Source organism: Marmota marmota, unplaced genomic scaffold (genome assembly GCF_001458135.2).
Source record: "Marmota marmota marmota unplaced genomic scaffold, marMar, whole genome shotgun sequence".
Taxonomy (NCBI): domain Eukaryota; kingdom Metazoa; phylum Chordata; class Mammalia; order Rodentia; family Sciuridae; genus Marmota; species Marmota marmota.
Window position 1 is genome coordinate 2290658 of NW_026000137.1, and position 17456 is coordinate 2308113.

A 17456-nucleotide genomic window follows, 5' to 3' on the forward strand; every position below is an offset into this window, starting at 1 on the left:
AAAAAAAAAAAAAAAAAAAAAAAAAAAGATAAAAACAAATTTTTTCAAGTCCACTCCTGAACAGAGAATTTAGATTTTGTATGTCCCTCTAAAATATGCTGCTGTGGGAAGGGGAATGAGAATAGGAAATTGCTTATGTTATTTGAGATTCTTAAATTTTTCTTTTGGTGTATGAGAAAACTGTAACGCAGTAACATAAGTAACATACATAGTTTCTTCTGCCTACAAGCCAGTAAAGGAGATGGAAGTTATGCGCAATTATGGGCATATTCCTATGTATAGGGGGCAGGCAATAATCTGCCCCAGTATGTATAGCCTAAACATCCTCTTATATAACAAAGATTACAAACCCAGTAATATTCACAGATGAGTATCTTATATAGATGCATACCTAGGGTACTGGCTGTCATATACACACAGAGGAAAGGATACTAAGAGGCTTTGCTTTTTTTTTTTTTGCAAGCCTGGAGGCTCCCCTGAAAACTTTTTAATCACTCTTGGGAGGTAGAATTAGCTTCTCATCCCTGCTTCATGGATGGACAGCTACTCTGCCTTGGACCTTTTTTTTTTTTTTTTTTTTTTTGCTGAGCATTTAAAAAGGTTTTTTCATGTCCTATGTATCTTGTATTTTTAAGTCAGTCAAACTGTACCTGTAAGAAAATGGAATTTAAGTCCCCAACCTCCTTTCAGAACACTGTGTGCAGTGATGTCATGGCGATACCATCACTGTGTTAAGGTATTTGTAACTCTTCTTACCAGCTCTTCAAATTCAAGCTATTCCTTCATATAAAAATAATCTCACAAAACATTCCAGTGCTTTCTCAATAGTATAATAACTCTGTTAATGAACAGTCTGTATTAATTTTCATGACTGCCCTCAGAGAAGGCAGGAATGAAATGCAGGGGAGGGAGAATGTGTCTGCAAATAGAAAAGGAGAGAGACAAACAGAAATTTGGATTTCGTGTATCAGTGTCAAGAATGGGGAACTCAAAACCTTCCAACTTCTGATCATCACATTTCTCTAATGACAGATTCCCCTTACACGCACACTGAGTGGTATTGTTTTACTTCCCAGGAGAAGTTGTCTATGACAAGAGCACAGATCTCTAATCACCCTAACATTCCTACTGAAGACTTCCAACAGTGAATATTTTCAAAATTCCAAGTTAGAAACTTATTAAATACTAAGATTTAATGAGCAAACTCTTAATGTAAACTTAGTAAAATATAAAAATTATGACTCTACCCCAAATGAATGACTTAAAACAAATCACAAGGAAGGCTGCTTTTCATTAAACGTCAACTTTTCTCCCCACATTTCCTTTAAGAAATCCTAATTTTAAGTATACTTTAAATTGAAATACTTCTAAAGACTTCTGGTGAGTTGGAATGAATGAAAGAGGAATGAAAAGGACTTCTAGGTAGCAAACAGAAAAACACTCTAGCTTTGGGTGTCTTTTGCTCTCTTTCAAACCAATCTGTAAATAATTCTTTGCTTGGCATTTGTAAGTTTAAAAGAAGGCTACATTTGGATGAGTTATGACTCTTGACATATCTACTTGCACCTTACTCCAGAGATAATACCATGTTAGGGTTTAGGAATGCTGAGTCCACTTCAGTAGGGATTTCGGGTTTGACTGTAGAAATGCTTCTCTCTCACCCAACTCTCAGGAAGCCCTTGTCTATTTGGATCATAATTCCTAGTTTTGATTCTAAAAATGTGTGACACATTTCAAGCTTGTAGTTTCTCCTTCCTTCTGACTAAAGGGAAAATGTAAAACAATGTATGTGGAGGTATTTTCATGGGAATTTGCTTAGAGGAGCTAAGTTCATGCTTTAGATGAAGTTTAACTGCCCTGTGGCCTCAGTATTACTGGGATTCAGCAGGAAGGCCCACCCCATGTGAGCTGGCCTGCATCAGGAGAACCCCTCCATATCAGAGCACTTTGTACCCTGAGCACTTTTTCCCCAGGCTCCCAGACTCACCTTCATCCTCCAAGGTCCTCAACTCCTTAAATAAGGGAAGTGAAGCCTTTCTTTCTTTTCTTCCCCCCCCCCCCCCATTTTCACCTTTAAAGCAAGAATCCTGCATTGTTTCTAAAACCTGCATTTGAACAGTTATTCCAGGAGCCTGTTTAAAGTCAGGTACCCTACGATGCCTTTCAATCAGCTTGGAATGTTTTTTTAAAAATGTAATTCAAAGGTGCATTGCTGTAACTGAGCAAACTTCTGACTCTGGGTAATTCTGTAATTTGCTTTGCAAGTGTTCATTAACCAAGACTGCTTTCAGGGTCCATCCATACAGCCTTTTGCATCCAAGTTTTAAACATTCTGTTCCTCATTATTTTCTCCATTTAGAAGATACAAAGTGTAACAGAATGGATAGGGGAAAAATGAGATGTTGACAAGACCCAGGACACATGTAAAAAGTTACCACAATTTCTAGAGGTTGAAAAATAAGCAATTTCCCCTAACTTCCTTCTAAATGCTTGGTACTTGCTGCTTCATCTTCAACCTGCTTGGAAAACAGTCACGTTATGTGGCTTGAAAATGCTAAGCAGATCCAGTATCCTATACAAATGCACAGTTATTTCCAAGGGGGAAAAAAAAAACCACACACATTTGCAAACATCCTCAAAAGGTGAGCGACAGGTGGGGTCCCACAGTCTGGGACCATGCTGTCTAGTCAGTCAGTGAACAGGGGTTTGCTTTAGCGAAAAATGTCCTTCCTAGTGGTTGCAAAATGTGCACTGCTCTCAAAGAAAACACACATTGTTTTATGCCACTGTGTGGCTTTCAAGTACAGACATTACTGAAGAAGTGTGAACGCCAAATGTGTTGTCTTAATGTATTTAAGACATGGCTGGTGAAAGCATAAAAACCTTTACAGAGATGCTGGGCTGCAGAGGGAAATCAAACAAAATCAAACACAAAAGACTGAAAAGAATACATGCCATGTATCAGGAAGCCAAGCTTAATCTTCACATAGTTCTTGGAAATCACAAGGTATCCAAATGCGTGCAAGGTTTTAAATAAATTGCAGAGAAAACAGGGTCTTGCCAGCTTCAATTTTCTCGTAAGTGAAATCCACCGCAGGGAGCGAAAGGAAACTGATCCATGATTCCCTTCACATTATTGGCCACTTCATTAATGTTTTTTTGTTTTTTTTTTTTCCCAGATTGATGACAACTTAATCCTGGGAGGAGGAAGAGAGAAAATTGTTTTATATATATATAAAAAAAAAACTTACTTCATTCATTTTTCCTAAATTACACAAGACATCAAAATTGGTCAGGCCACAGTGAGCTCACCAGGGTTTTTCACAGCCACCCCAAGCACATATATTTGAGGTAGAATAGTTTCCTTAACCAAAAAAATTCTAATATAATAAATAAATGTCTGATTGCATTTTCTTCCCTTAAAATAATTTAACTCCATGAATTTAAGTGGTCTAACTTCCTTTAGATTACTTAAGAAACAGAAACTCAACATATTTCCTTTCCCAAATCATTAGTAGTACCACTGGTCTTAATTAAGGCCCTGTAGCATCATATACACCATTAAAAGGACATAACATTATGTTCACTTTTATGAACATGAAATAGAAAAATGGATCACATACATGCTTTTAAAACAAATCAGCTGGATAGAATTCCTGAGCTGCCTATTACCTGTTACTTTAGTCTCAGTAGAATGAGAAGTGACCAGCGTGACCTGAGCTGGCAGACCCAACATCCTGCACAGGATGGTAACTTTCTCATGACGTCTGCCTAAAACTTGATAAGTGATTGGTTCAAGAAGCAAGAAGGAATGTTCCCTGAGTTTCTCTCTCCCCTTCTTTTTAGCCCTTAAACATCTTTGTTGAATCTCTAGGATGGGAAAAGAACACCTGGCCAGGTTAGGGTGGGAATCCCGGGTTCACGTCACACAGCCTTAAGAATTGATCCATCAGCTCCACTGTGTCTCAGAACCCACCCACCAGGTTTAAAAGCTAGTTCCTGGTCACCGAGTCCTGGCCAGGCCTGCCTGTCTCCATCTACATGGCCATGCTGCCATCCTCCCTGACACAGAGGCAACCTGGGAGAGAGTCTAATCTCACAGGTTTTGACCTTGTTTGGAGACTTCATAGTGCAGGTGCCCTGCTGTTCCTCCAGTGGCCGCACCAATAAGGGCACCCTCCTGCATGGCAGTAACCTGCAATATCTTGACCAAATATATTGAAAGTCAAAAGTTTCACTCATACATTAAGCGCCATCAAAACAGCATATCCCTACCCTCACTCATTTCTCCCCACTTATCATGATAATTTTTCAGAAGGTTAACCTTCCTTTTTTTATTGAGATGAAATTCATACAACATAAAATTAACCATTTTGAAGTGTATAATTTAGTGACATTTTGTACACTCACAATGTTGTACAACCATTGTTCCTTTCTAGTTGCAAAACATTTTCATCACTCCCAAAGGAGACTCCATATTGTTTAAGCATTCATTCCCCAGTCTTCCTTTGCCCCATCGCCTGGAAACCACTAACCATCTTTCTGTCTTTATGGATTTACCTATTCTGGATATTTTATATAAATGGAATCATATAATATGTGACCTGGCTGCTTTCACTTAGCATAACATTTTTGAAGTTCATTCATATTGTAGTATGTATCAGTTCTGCATTATTTTATATGGCTGAATAACATTGTGTGGATAGACCACATTTTTTCATTCATTCATCAGTTAATGTATATTGGATTGTATCACTTTTTGGCCATTGTGAATAGTGATGCTATAAACATTCAAGTACAAATGTCTGTTCCAATGCCTAGTTCCAATTCTTTGGGGTATATACCTAGGAGTGGAATTTCTTGGTCATATGGCAATTCCATTTTAACTTTTTGATAAACTGCCAAACTGTTTTAAAACTGTTTTCCACATTCACTGCACTATTTTACATTACAATGCAGAAGGGTTCCAATTTCTCCACACCCTTGCCAATCCTTGTTGTTTTCTGCTTTGTTTTGTTTTTTAAATTATAGCCATCCTAGTGTCATGAACTGGTTTGCATTTCATTTGCATTGATTTACATTTCTCTAATGATTAGTGACATTGAACATATTTTTATGTGGTTATTTATTTATTTTTTTTGCCATATAAGTGAGTATCTGTTTTGGATAAATATCTATTCAAGTCTTGCTCTTTTAAAAATCAGATTGTTTGTCTTTTTTGTTGAGTTGTAGGTGTTCTTTATGCGTTTTGGATATTAATCCCTTATCACGTATATGATTTGCAGATATTGTCTCTATTCCATGGCCTGCCTTTTCTGTTGATTTTGTCCTTTGATGCACAGAAATTTTAATTTCAAAGTCCATTTTATAAATTTTTTCTTTTGTTGTTTGTACTTTTGGTGCCATATCTAAAAACTCATTGTGAAATTAAAGGTTATAAAGATTTACTCCTATATTTTCTTCTATGAGTCTTAATAGTTTAAGCCCTTACATTTAGATCTTTACTCCATTTTGAGTTAATTTTTGCATATGGTGTGAGGCAGGGACAACCTTCTATTCCTGAGAGTTCTATATGTATAGTGACTGTATCAGTAAACAAAAGCCTTTTTCTTTTGGTTTCTGAGAGAAGCCTGGGTATGAATGGAAACCATATACAAGCCCTTTGCTATCATTAAGTCCAAACTCCTCAGTTGTTATCTCAAATACTTGATGTTTTGTGGACATTTCTTTATGTGGCTCACTTGGACTTCCCTCACCCCTGCCTGGTTGCCCAGATATGCTTTTTTCAAGTCATTTCTTTCTTTCAGTTTTTTTTTTTTTCTTGAGGGCGGTACTGCAAATTGAACTCGGGTTGCTTAACCACTGAGTCACATTCCTACTCCCTTTTATTTTTTATTTTGAGACAGGGTCTCATCAAGTTGCCTCATTAAGTTGCTGAGGCTGGCTTTGAACTTGTGATCCTTCTGCCTCAGCCTCCTGAGTTGCTGGGATTACAGGCATGTGCCATTGTACCTGTCTATCAAGTCTTAAAGAATCTACCACTGTAGAAAATAATTCCATGGAACAACCATCTCACCCTTGTTCTCCTAGGGAAATGGAAAACATTTACCCTTCCTGTACCTGCTGCTCCCATATTAGCACACATTCTGATTAGGCCCTATCTTTCTTGAGGCCGATGACATCAAGGAGAGAGAGCACTTGGCCCCACAGTATTTCAGGTCCGCTGGTCAATAGACACTTTATCCAGTTCCAACCCCACTACTAATCTTGACATTTTATTCAGAAGATGACAAAAACATCCTTTTCCTTCTGTGTTACTTAGGCAGAAGGCTGCCTAACCCAGACAGAGGAGCTATGACATCTACTCTCTAGGCATAGAGTTCCTACAACAACACCCAAATGACAGGTTTGGTGTCATTTAATTTGGTGTCAAATAATCAACACAACGGAGAACTGGTGCCCAATTGACCTCTTGACCAGGACTTGGTTTAGTCCCTTCCAAGACACTTCCTCTCAAGAAGCAGTAAGAGGGCAGATGGCATCTTTAGGTTCTTAAGTTTAGGTTCTTTTTGATTTTGTTGGCCTATGTTTCCCAGATCGCAGCTCAGGCTTGGCTTAAGCACTCAATAAATAGTTGTTGAACGAACAGGAAGGGGAAAAGGTAGAATCTGAAAATATGGAAGTGGAAGATGTTCTCAGACTTGGAGTTAGTTCCTTCATGGTGCCTTTACTGAGGGTGAGCACCATGTTTCTGTTCCTGCTTGTTGCTGAAATTGCTCATACAAAGCAGCTATTTATTGTAGCAACAGTGCCCAGTGACAGTGTTGGGTACAGAGCAGGCCATCCATAGATGACACGCCACCAGTGGAGAATGGTGGATAAGACTGACACCTTCCTGTAGGCCACACTTCTTTGTGGTTGTTGTTTTTGACTCTAATGTTCTGTTTGAAAGAAATGATTAGATTTCCAACATATTTGATTTCATGTAATAGTAAACTATGCTGTCACCATAGTCAATACCATGTTATTATCTGTTGGATTGATTTAGGACTGTTTTTTGCTACTGATGATATTCCCACTTGCCTTCTTCCTGATTCTTTTGAGTATAATTGCTGGGTTAACTAATGGCTAACTTAGGGTGAAAGCAGAATTGGATAATAAAGGATAATAGATAATAACAGTAATTGGATAACAAACAGTGAATGCAGTGATTATGGTAAGTCCATTACTTAGGTTTGGTTCTGACATTAATGGAAGAAACCAATAATAAGAAAATAAAGGAGGTGCCAACCAGAGTAAGACTGCTGTCTCTGTGAGATGACTGAATAGACCACATTGTGCCACCTACCCTGCCTAATACTGTTCACCAGAGCATGGGATGTCCCTCATCCTTTCTTGGGCAGCATCAGCTTCAATTTTTCATGAACACATATGAGGTAGATCAGTTTATTGCTAGAAAAAGTATTTTTAAAATGTAAATGTAATTATGCATTTGATGGGTAGGGAATTAGGTGGAAGGAAAGAAGTTATACTACTATCACAGGGAGGTAAAATACATCAGGGTAAATCTTTCCCTTATGTTTGATTGATAATTAAAACACATTGCCTGCACAATACAAATGAACAGTGACTATGAATTATAAGCTTAACTATGTGCACATACACTCATAGGTATATGATCATAAGATTAATGGATGCCATTTTTATCTTGCTTTCAGCTTTTACAATGTTCTTTCTCTAGAAATGAATGTTTTAAACCCGAAATTGGATTCGATTGATAAAATCCTTATTCAGAAATATCTACATAGAGCTTCTCAGCTATAAATATTAATTAATTGGATTGCTGGTACCCATAATGCAACTTTGTTCTGACCCATGTGCCCTATGAACTAGATATTTTTTGGATTCAATTTTCTTAAAACCAACTGTCAGCATCATGTGATGGAGGAGATGAAAAATGAAAATGAGCAGTCCCGCTGTGCAGGTGGGTGACCTGTGGGAGACAGTCTGCCTGGTAGGATTTTTACACGAACCATCAGACACAGACCAATTGATTAGATCATCTCATACCCGCCACCAACTAGGCTCAAGAGACTAATTAGAGAGAGTACTGCCTGCGCAGGCACCCCATTGACACCTAATTTGCTCAGCCAAAGCCTTTGGGGAAAATGTATTATCTCTGCAGCTGCACTTCATGCATTTCTGATTTGAGGCACAAGCAAGGAGTGCTTCATCACTCTTTTGAGCAAACTGAATGTAGAAGCCCTTAAGTGCTAAATGCAAGCAAACAGACCCAAATTAAAAATGGGCCAGGCTCTTTCTAATTCCCTCTGTGTGCCCTGATAAGTCTTTGTGTGTACACACATACACACACATTCACACCTACACAAATGAGTGCGCACATACACACACACACACACACACACAGAGTTAACATACCAGAGGGACACCAGAGCCAAGGACCCAGCTCAGGGCGCTCCGGCATGATCAGATGCCTGTTTTGCGCTGGCCTGTTTACCCTTGCCAAGGGATTGTGTTTATTTTATTTATTTATTTTTGTTGCTCACTACCCCTCCTCAAAGTATTCTTTTTTTCTACAGGAAGACTCTGGCACATTCCCTCCTCTAAGACTCACTGGAGAGAAGTGATTATTTTGATTCCAAATTAAAACAACTGTAGGGTTTCCTTTCCTTGCCTAAATTGTGAACAGGATATTCTTCAGGATGTATGTGAAGCTGTAGGGTAATCCGCTCCTTTCTATTGCAGAGACTTCTTTGTAAAGAAGGAAGAAACACAATTTGAGAGAAAGGAAGCTCCCTCACAGCAGCACATGTGGTTTAGAATTATAAAACTATTAAGTTCTCTTCTAGAAATAAGTGAATATCACTTGACCAAGTTTATCTGTTTCTGTCCTACAGTAAAACTAATTCTTACCCTTTCTCAAATGTAGAATTCAAAATACTGGTACATAGGAGGCATTTAAATACAGGTATGTAGTTAATTACATGCTTTAAAAAAAATAAATATTCCAAGTAATGTGGAAAAATTACGATGGCTTCATGCCAAATCTAGAGGATATGGGGAATGAATTTCCATAGTGCTAGAATAAAAGAAAAATCAAAATTTGCTGAGGATTTGCCATGCTGGTATTCTGTAGAGAACATACTGATTTTGTGCCTTTCCACTCACATGTTGGATGAATTAGTTTACCCATGTGTTCTGGTAAATTAAAATTTTGTTTTGTAATCTTTCACATTTACTCTCTTCTTAAGAATCCAATGAAGAATTTTAAAAACTCATTTTAGCAGTTTGCTTTTAAACCCAGCATTCAAAATTGGATTTATTTGGGCACCAGACAGATAGTGCCCAGCAGGCAGCAGGGTCAGTGTCTTTCTGAGGGTATGTGGAGAGTGGTTGTAGGACAGATATTTGAAAATAGTTAGCAAATCAGGGTCTTGATTAAAATACAACTCTGTAGAACTTAATCTGATTTTGATGAGAGCAGAAAGTCCAGAATGCTCCTCTCTCCTAAGTATAGTATCAACCAGGTTTCACATGAAAAATGTTCAGAAAACAAACACCCCTACAAGGCTCTGACACTTTGAGCTATTCTGCTTAGAATACCAAGAAAAGTAAACAAAACAATTTTTTTTGTCTGTGTGTCATTCATCTTTGGGTTCAGTTTGCTACTGTAGAAAAAGAAAGTTTGCAGGTAAGTGCCGTAAGTAAGCCATAAGTGCCTAGCCAAGTGCAAATATTAATAAGTCATAATCAACTTTTATACTGTAGATTTTATATCCATGTTGGACTCAAAATGATAAGTTTTAGACTTCTCACCGAATTCACAAAATCTGAGGTCAGCTTAACTTCATAATTTTTTGAGTGAGGTTGTTAGGATTTGGCTAACGAACATCTGAATCACTGTTTTTCAATTTCTCTGAAACTACTCTGAGGCTCCTTGGGGGGTGGAAGGAAGTGGCATGAAACAGAAGGAAGTAGAAAATTAGTAAGACCCACTTCTGTAAGTTATTTCTGATTTATGTAATCATGCTTCTTCCCTCCAAAAGAGAGCACATCTTTGAGACCAGCAAGATAATATTAATTAAAATGAACACAGAGACAGACAGGCTTTGTTTTAGGCTTAACAGAAGGTCCATCATTCAAAATGGCCCAAATCCTTTAAGTTGAAAGCTGTTTGGTAACATCCATATGGATGCACAATGAGCTAATTGCAGCAACTCTGCACATTTTAAGCTTTATGCCAAAGTGGTGATTTTAATTAAAAATTTTCAGGCAAAGCCGTAAGTCTAACATTGCAAAACAAAGCATTTTTCACATGAGGAGATGGACTTAACATATCATTTTAATAATCTTCATTATCAACAAACATTTATTGAAATCCTCATTAAACACCAGGCATTATAGGATGTGTAATTAGCCTACATTTAAAAGAATGCTCTATTTTAATGGTGAGTCTATTGATTACATCACATTTATGCAAATATAAAACACTGGTCATATTTCAGACAAATACAGACAAAAAGAAAGCAACTCTGAGACTATTTACCTCAATGAATGCCAAGAAGGTGTGAGGAAATTCCTGATCTAGGTCTTCTCAGAACACCAAGGCACATTTAATCTTTCTTGAAAAAAGTCATATATACAGTGATTTTTTCTAAATAATTTAATTTGTTCTAATAATTATACATGATAGTAGAATGCATTTTGACACATCATACATAGGTGGAGAATAACTTCTCATTCTTTTGGTTGTGCATGATGCAGAATTATACCAGTCATGTAATCATATATGCACACAGGGTCATGTCAAATTCATTCCACTACCCTTCCTACCCCCATGCCTCCTCCCTCCCTTCACTCTCCTCTGTCTAATCCGAAGCATCTCTATTCTACCCTAGCCAAGCCCCCTTATATAAAACTCGGCCTATGGTTCTTTGGGATTTAAAAAATATATATATAAATAAAACACATTTATATGTATATATTTATGTACATACAAAACTGGGAGGTTTAAATAGCTCATTGAAATCATTTTAATGATGTGATCTTAAAAAATTAAATATATGAATATATGTCAAGACATATGTATAAAAACTGTTTGAAATAGCTCACTGAAATCATATTAATGACAGACTTAATATAAAAGGCTTCACCAAAGGTGGCTTATTCTTTTCAAGGATTTTACATTATTTGAAGATTTATTTGCTTAGCATACCTTTATAAGTGACTGGCTCCCAAGTGAGTATAAGTTAATTAAATAGGATTCTGACCCTTTAACCCTCCTTATATATTACAGTCCTACTAAATTATATTTAAATAAATCAAATACAAAGTCATGTAACTCAGGAGTGTGTGCATTTTTTTTTTTTACAACTTAACACACACACACACATCTTATAAAATAACTTCTAAGTCACTAGTCAGAGAAACATGAGAGTTTATGTTGGACTTTAATTACAAGATTTGAGAAGAGATGTGACTCCATTTTGGGTTAATTCCTTTTTTCCAAAATGAAGTTTGTCTGGTGTTATTGTCCAACATGTTGAAGTTTTCATGCTTAGGGTTTTGAATTCAATATATATGATCACCATCTTATTCAGTAGAAACTTGCAAAGCTAAAATATTCATTTCTATGGCATAATTAGATCCCATACAATGATGAGATATAATGATGTCAGCATAAACCAGAAGTCATTTTGGTTCATGAGAAATTTCTTTGCAATGCTTAAAGCTTTGCGGTACCAAGTAACAGCAGCCATGTGCAAGACACCCAAACACAGTTGCATGCAAGCTGCAGAGGCATGTGGTATGGTACGTGCTGTCCATCTACCCCACATGTCTCCTTTATGCTTGGTTTGGCTACAGGCTGTGTTTTGGAAGTAACTGTTTTTTGTACAATTCTCCTGGGTCCTTGAGCAGCTTGCTCTTTCACCTAATATAGTAGCCTCAATCTTGACATCCAGCTTCTTCCACCCATAAATTTCTAGTATTTTTATTGGTGTTTTTGTTGCATATGTGAGTGCTGTATTATTAAGTTGAATGCATTCTGAATGGTTTCCCCCTTATTCTCTTTTTCCCTATATAAGCCCTATAGATTTTACTGTAGTATTTTATTAAACATAGGCAGAAATGTGGATGTTACATTATAGCAGGAACATCCATTCTTGTGGGAACATATTCTGACATGGTTACAAAGTGACACATTGTGGACATGACTTGAACACATTATTTCCACCAGGAAATGTCTGTAGACCGTGAGGCAGATCCAGCAAGTCCGTTCTAAGGGATGCGGATCTGGACAGCCAGCTAAGCTCCCCTCCAACTGGCTGCCTCACTACAATGTCAGTGAACAACTTCTCCATCAAGAACAAATCAGTGAACCATAGAAGTGAAGGCTTTATTCACAGGTAAAGTCCTCTGGCATGTACTCCACACAAATAATAACTGGTTGTTTTAAAGTATTTTGATATTAGTTGTCCCACTACTAGATGCTATATTTCTATAATACCCAATATGAATTCTAAAAGTTGTAATTACAGAATGCTATGTATATGGTTATGAGAAATAAATCCTAGCATTTTGTGTTCATGTGGTGTTTTTCCCTATCAAGAGGCCTCTCTCATTTATGTTAATAAAAGTGCCTGAAAAATAGGACCACAGAAGAGAACAGGTTTTTTAAACCAGAAAAAAAAAGTTAGGGTTCAAATCTTTTTAGTCATTGACTAGATGTCTTCTGGAACATCAGTGATAGGAAGTGGATTATAGTAACACCCAGAGCATGCACATAGGACCCACAACCTTTATGGGAACTCAGGTGATCAGCAGTCCCAGGTTGCCCAGATTGAGGGACTTCCTGAAGATGGGGGAGCTTTGGTTTTAAAACAGAGGCAAATCAGAATGAATTGGAAACTCTATCAGGAACAACAGTATTGTTATGGGGTGACTTCCATAGAGGCAGCAAGATTGGCACTTTATTACACGAAGTGAAAAATATGCTGACATCTCAACCTCAAAATGTGAGTTGTGAAAGTGTTACAGATGGGAAACTCCAAAATGGGCAACAGGTTCAGCAGTGGGAAGACAGGAACAGAACCTGCAGCCTTTTCACCTTTCAACTCACCACACTATGCTGGGATTTTTCATTTCTCTTCTTGGGAGGGACACAATCTTGACTCTGTGTTTTGGCTTTTATTTCTGTTTCTTATTTATTTATTTAAAGTCACAGTGACTCACATTCTGCTCTAATGATTTGGTTGTAGAAGTCAAGACCACCAACCATTCCTCACTGTAACTCTTGAGTGCATTTAACAATGTATCCATCAATTCACATGCCTTTGGTGCGCTGAGAGGAGCCGGCTAAAGCCACCCCTCTGAATGGACCATAAATGCAGATGTTGCACAGATCACTGCAGGAAATGAGCCTGTAGGAGCAGTGATGGAGGAGCAACACTATCAATGCCCTCTCTAAATCAATTCAGGAAACATTTACTGAGCATCTGTTTTTTAAACATAGCCCGGTGTTCAGGGTGGATGAGGATTACTAATAACAGGACTCATAAAGTGAGGTCCCATTAGTATTCTACAATTGACTTGAACTGGTTTAAGAGTTGAATTTTAAAATTTTTGGAAAATTTTGCAAGCCAGCTGATAAACCCATCAGCCACCGTGGGAGTGTTTATACCACAACACACACAAAAACAACCAATCAGGGTTTTTCTGCTTTCTGAAGAGCTGAGAGTTGAACATTGACCAGCATGTCCTTAAAGAGCTCATGTGTTTGGAGGGAAGATGGCCAGGACAACTAGCAAAATGGAAAATATAAATGCTATCCTAGAGGTGCCAGCACAGTGAGAAAGATCTGGGCTTTGACTAAGTAAAAGTATAGAGAGGGACAGAGGAGGCCATCTTGCACAGGCAGGGACCGTGAGAGGCAGTGAAGGTCAGTGCCTCAGGCATGTGCCTGCAAGTCATGTTGGGATATGATGTAGATGGACGCAGGAAGGCTGAAAAGCAGGTGAGCAGGACAGAGGGGAGGGCCTTAAGTGCTCTGGGCAGGAGTTTATGCCTTATTCTGTCTGCAGTGAAGAGGTGCCTGAAGTTGTGAGCCAGGGAGTCCCAGGCTCCAACCTAAGAAAGTCACATACTTTTCACACACAGGACATTTCAAGCTGCTTCTGTGAAAGCTGTGGGTAAATATATGCCATGAAATCAGATAATGCAGTTGGTTCTCCAAATGACTCTTGCAATTGCTCACAAAGTACAAGATTTTGAAACATTTAATGCTGAAATGTTTTATTCCACCCTTGAGGAAATATTCAGTGTTCAGGACAAATGATGACATAGAAACTAAGCTTCTTCCCCAGGACTGTAATTTTAAAATATAGCCCCTGGGAACAACTTAGACATTTTCATATGCAAGAAAGATACCCTAGGTATTTGGTGAGTAGTTTGTTCACTTGTGTCTTCACAGTTGTCTACGTGGTTAAAAGGAAAAACTATGCAAGAATAATTCCAACCTTTAGTACTCTGCTGTCCTTTATAAGTCAAACACAATTTGCTGTTTTTGATTAACATACAACCTCAGACAGACTTTGTAATTGCAGTGTTTAGAGTTCTGAAATACCATCAAACCCTTTAAAGAGCAACTGCACTAAATTAGAAAATGTCGTCACTATATCACTTGACTTGATTCACTGTGGCTGCATGTCTTGGACTAGGAGTTTCAGCTCATTAAAACTGTGAAGCCTGTAATGTCTGATGAATAAGACATTCACATCAACACAGTTGGTTTCCTCCTGGTATAAAACAATCAAAGTGCCAACAGCTCAGTGGTTTAGTGGCAGAGCAAAGAACAGTGGTTGAGGCCTGGGGTCAATCCCTCACTTCCATTGGCAACAGAGCTGGAGAACGCAGGGAGAGTAGCCAGCACACCCCAGGCTCGTGGGATTAAGGGATGCTTCATGCTTTTTTACTGTCCACTTGTGGCAGACTGAAACAAAAGCACCAACTGAGTTAAGTGAATTGAGCTTTTATTCTAAGAAGTGATGTAGTGCCCCATTTGCCTTGCCCCAAGTCACAATCCCACACACAATGCAGTAAGTTGAGAATGTGAATTTTTTTTTTTACACACCTCTGAGAGGGGAGCACATCCCAGAAATATTTGATTTCCTCTTCACATGGATGCTAAAGAACAAAGTCACATCTTGTCTGGGTTATGCTGTTTGTTTTCCAGTCTGTTGGCATTTAACTAGCACCCTAAGCATCTACCACGGCTCATGTCTCTTAGTCATTTTCAAAAGTTCTGACTTTGCAATCCTGGTATCATTTGGAATAATAATCATAAAATAAATCTAGGGACTTAGTTGTTTCATGTTATTATGGGGAAAAACAATCACTATAGGTCCATTTAAACATAATATTTAAATAAATTATATTTTATTTAATGCATATAAATTAAAAAAAAATCAGTCCAAGTGGCTTCAACAGCTGTTTTAGTTTTGTTTCTTTTGCAATTATTAGATTCAGTTTCTCTGTATGAGATGTCATGCGTAATGAGCCCAGGCCTGAAATACTAAAATGGAAAAAAGATCTTTCATTTTTTAATTACCCATATCCCAAGTTTCAGTGCTAGAGCTTGCATAATTCTCATAATCAATTATTGGGTATTTTAATCCAAATAGGATATAAAACACTTGTGATTGGATTAACAAAATAAAGCTCAAATTGTCTCTCTCAGCACTTTCTTATTAAAAGAAATTTTAACGGGATGATTTTTTTAGGGGATTGATGTGCATTTGGTAAAATGTAAAGGAGAACATAGCAACTCTCCCCTTAGCTCTCTGTGATAGTATGGTTAGGACTGACTATGTAATGCAGATGGATGATTCAAATAAGATAGGACACACTGTCCAGATATAGGGGAATTTCTCTGATTAATGGTGTGTATAATCAAGCAAGGAAATATTTAGAAAGACTTAGAAATCAATTAATGGCAAGAACAACTTTGTGTTAGAAGAACCTCCAAGTCAAACTGCAAACTCTACAGAATCTGACAAAATACACAATCATGGTCACTGTTGGAAAGCTATCTTGCTAAACACTGTGCATATGCTATAAAAATTTTACTTGGCTGTAAAGTATTTGCAACTGAAATTCAAACATATGTAGATTTATTTCTATGTACTCAAGAATTGCCTCCAAATTGAATCAATAAATATCCATTTTAGGCAACCAACTTTTATCACTTCCTTCCACTAATCTGCTGTGTCATACATAGTTGCATGTACTTTAAATGTTATGATTGCCTATTTTTCCAATATTTTATTAAATTTTTCAAACACAGAAAAAATGAAAGAATTACACAGTGAATATCCATGTTCTCAATATACAGACTTTATAGTTAACATACTGAAATATTTGCTTTTTTATCATATCCATCCTTCCTTGTATCCATCCTATTATTTAGATGAATTTCAAAATAAGTTACAGATATCACAATACTTCATCCCTAAACCTGAAGTCATTAATTAAAATTCAATATATAAATTTTGTGTGTATTACTTCATTAGTGTTTAATGCTATTACAGAGGATATGTCACATTACTGTATATAGGAAAGGTCAGTTTTAGTTCAGACTCTGACGGGGAGGGGGGACCCAAAAAACACTTTAATGGGGACTGGGGTTGTGGCTCAGTGGTAGAGCACTCACCTGGTGTGTGTGAGGCCTTGGGTTCTATCCTCAGCACCACATAAAAATAAATAAATAAAATAAAGGCGTTGTGTTCAACTACAACTTTAAAAACAAAACACAAAAACACTTTAATGTCTCCTGTTTCCTACTCTGACCAAACTCTCAGTGGGTAATACACTGAAAACACAACTGCAGTAAGAAAACAGATATAGGGCACCCAGATTGTGGTAATTCTTCAGAAAACTACATATGTTTAACAATATGCGGATTTTTCCTCAAATACAATTTCAGTTGGTTTACAGGTCTGCATTCTGTTTATAGATTCAGGGACAGTAGGTCAAGAACCTCTGGATTATGATGTCAGGATGCTGAAGTACCAGCCAGCAATTCCACCCTCTCCCCCTTAGTTCAGATCAGACCCAAGGATATAACTTTCATGAAAATTAGGTACTCGGAGAAAATTATTTTTGAACAAAGGGCAGTTTAGGTGTGCCTATGTTAAGGGGTAATAAGGCTTATGTGATTTCCTACACACTCCTTGAGAAATAAAAATACAACCAAACAAGCTAAACCAAAACAAACCAAACATCTCTGTCTATGGTGCAGGTTTTCTTCAAGAAAAGTGAAGCCCGGAACACTGTATACGACGAAGGTGACAGTCAACAGGGGGCGACACGTGGGCAGTGTGGGCACCTATTTAGAGGATCCCAAGAATGTGAGGAGCAGAGTAGAAAGCTTTCATCAT

The 17456-nt window shown here is 37.6% G+C and overlaps 1 protein-coding gene across 5 annotated transcripts in view; it reads right to left on the reverse strand.

Moving 5' to 3' along the window:
* Nucleotides 1-17456, reverse strand: part of Cdk14 (cyclin dependent kinase 14) — a 614076-nt gene that overhangs the window by 26052 nt on the left and 570568 nt on the right. For 4 of the 5 annotated variants that reach the window (XM_048785432.1, XM_048785433.1, XM_048785434.1 and 1 more), the window contains one exon: nt 2057-3197. The exons of the other annotated variant lie outside the window; for it this stretch is intronic. The gene's annotated coding sequence lies outside the window, so the exon portion shown is untranslated. Of the gene's footprint in view, nt 1-2056; nt 3198-17456 lie in introns of those variants that run through there. 5 annotated transcript variants of the gene reach the window in all.